Source organism: Condylostylus longicornis, unplaced genomic scaffold, assembly GCF_029603195.1.
Source record: "Condylostylus longicornis isolate FDR11 unplaced genomic scaffold, ASM2960319v2 ptg000010l, whole genome shotgun sequence".
Taxonomy (NCBI): Eukaryota; Metazoa; Arthropoda; class Insecta; order Diptera; family Dolichopodidae; genus Condylostylus; species Condylostylus longicornis.
Genome location: NW_026577979.1, coordinates 16,920,962 through 16,923,781, shown reverse-complemented (window position 1 = coordinate 16,923,781; position 2,820 = coordinate 16,920,962).

The window sequence follows — 2,820 nt, the reverse complement described above, 5'->3', positions numbered from 1 at the left end:
ATTAAAATTTTAATTGACAAATCTTTGAAATTTTGAACAAAGATTAATTTGTTGAAAAGTATATTGAAAACTGCAAAGAAAATTTGTTTAAAAATTGAATTACTGGGAAATGGTTTAGTTCGCTTTAGACAACATGTTCGAATTTTCTCAATTGAAGCTGAATTAATTTCGAATAAAATTAATGCTGTAAAAAATTAATATACACATAATATTTTATTATTATCTAGATTTTGAAGTACATTTACTATGAATGTTAATGGGCACAGAAATTAAGAAAAATAAATTTGGGACAGCTAAGACGGTTTTATCAGTTTTATTACTATTACGAACTGTAAGCACTTTTTAGATTAGGAACTGGAAAATAAATTTAGCTGTGTACACTAAATGATAATTTCTTTGCGTGTATTGTATAAATTAGACAATTCTGCAAAAAAAATCCTACCTATAACACAAAATTTTCTTTTATTAAAAATGCTCAACATATCTTAAGAAATATTTCTGAAAACCAATAAATAAGAAAATGACGTACCCAACACCCATGAAAGCTAAAACATTAAAACAAAAACAAAATTAAAATAATTAACTAAGGACTCGTAATAGTGTACTTTACGTTGTAATTTGTGCACAATTTATTTTTTTGTAAAAAAATTATTTTTCTTGTTCATTTTCTCCATTTAATTACAATTAAAGGTGAAATAAAGAAATTTTTTTGGGGGTGTTTAGAGTCCAAAATAAATTCATCTCACTTACGAAAAAAAAAGAAAAGCGAAAAGAAAAATAACCCAAGGACATTTTTTTTCTTTTACTTTTTTTTAATGTCATTTTTATGTCATAAAATTTGATATTTTATTTGTTTTTTCTAATTTAACATTTTATTTTCTGACAATTTAGCTTCTTAGGTTATTAACTTTATGTTTTTACTTTGAAGGTTAAAAATAAAACTCAACATGGATTGCAATGAAGTAGAGTAAGTTTAAGTGATCATTTCATAAAATGAGGTCAGTTATAAATTGATGGTATCAAAAATTTTTTGAGTCTACATTTAAAATTTTCATAAATTTTAGTTTAAAATATTATTGAAAATCAATTTTATTTTATTCTAAGTCTAAATGTTCTCACAAGATTTCATTAGCCATAAAATACTAGAAGTGTTAGCCATAAAATACAAGTTTCAAAATTTTGATAATATGAAAAATAACCTTTAATTCCCTTTGTGAAAGTTCATGGTGCAATTGTTTTGCTTACCATATCGTCGCCTGAATGCTATTTTGATCCATACGCCATGACTTCTGAATCGAGAAAATCGCGTTTGAAGTTTAACAACACTTTATTTAAAAACTGAACGATGGGATTTCTTACATTTTTGTTACTAGTCTTACTGTAGTTTTAAGAGTTTGACTATAAAGTTTTATGCAATTTCAACAAAGGGATCGAGAGTTATAGCAAATTAATTAGAGAAGGTTCAGTGCGATTTTGATCCATATCCACTTTTTCGACCAAAAATGTTCGATTTGTATTTGTAGTCAAATTGGATTGTTTCATTATGTTTTACAGTTTATGTGCTATAATGATCCATGTCATACAAAAAAATTTTTTGTGTGACATGGGTCATTATACGGTCAATTATGGGTCACGATTTTGGATGTGCATCAAAATGCATCCCAAATTAAATTTTAAGTGGAGTTGGATCAAAAAGGCACCGGCGTATCTACGAAACTAAATGAGATAGCGAAAATCTGATTACATATACTGAAAGATCATCATCGAAAACCTATGAAAGTGGTCTTAAGTCAGAAATTTCGAAAGTGGCGTATGGATCAAAATAGCACTTAGCCGACGATATCTTACAGGCATTCAGATGTTCCATACTTTTCAGAGCAAAAATAAAGTGGCGCAGCACCGTGATTCAAATTTAATATCAACAATTCTTGGAATATTTTAATTTTGCCAAGATAATTTGGAAATTTGAATCGTGTACTTAGGACTAACCACATTATGGAATATTTTACCTTGCTGAGTTGAAATTTCAAAATCTTTTATGAAAATATTTAGGATTAATATTCCTTAATTTTCTGAAGTTTGGCTTTCGCTTTTGAAATAAAAAAATCTCATAAATCTTAGAATTTATGAAAGTTTCTTCTAATTTATTTTGACAATTTTGAATTTATTGTGACAAATATAATGACAATAAAAAGAGTACCGTACCCAAGTATATAAAAGTAAAAATGAATATAAGAGTTCATTTTATGATTTTTAGTATTGTAATTAAATTTTTCCTTAACTTTATTTTAATTGCTTTTCCCCTCTGTTTCATTTTCACGCACATTTAAGTATTTTTCAAAGTATGAGTGCGATATACCTACACATTTGTGCATGTTAAATGAAGAATACTCATATATTCGAGAAGCATATGTTATGGTTTATACTTCGCTTCAAATTCATTATAATATTGCTACAACTTTCATTACGTTACGTTTTCAACTTGAATAAGGGAGAAACTTTTCCATATAAGTATCAAACTTTAAACTTATGTGTCTGAAGCGTTAGATATAGATTTTCTTAAAAACGACACACTATCAAATGAGGAAAATTTAATTTAAACTGCTAAAGTCAGTAAGTTTCAAAGTTAACTAAAATGAGAAATTTTAAGAGGGTACACAATTCAAACTCGACGGTTTAAGTGAAAATTTAATGAAAATCATAATAATGCTACGGCAATAATTACATTTGCATTTATTCGCGGTTATCTGTTTGTATCACAACTGTAATGGAGTAGAATCGCTTTGGGTAATTTAAATCTTAATTTAGTTTAAGGTACCC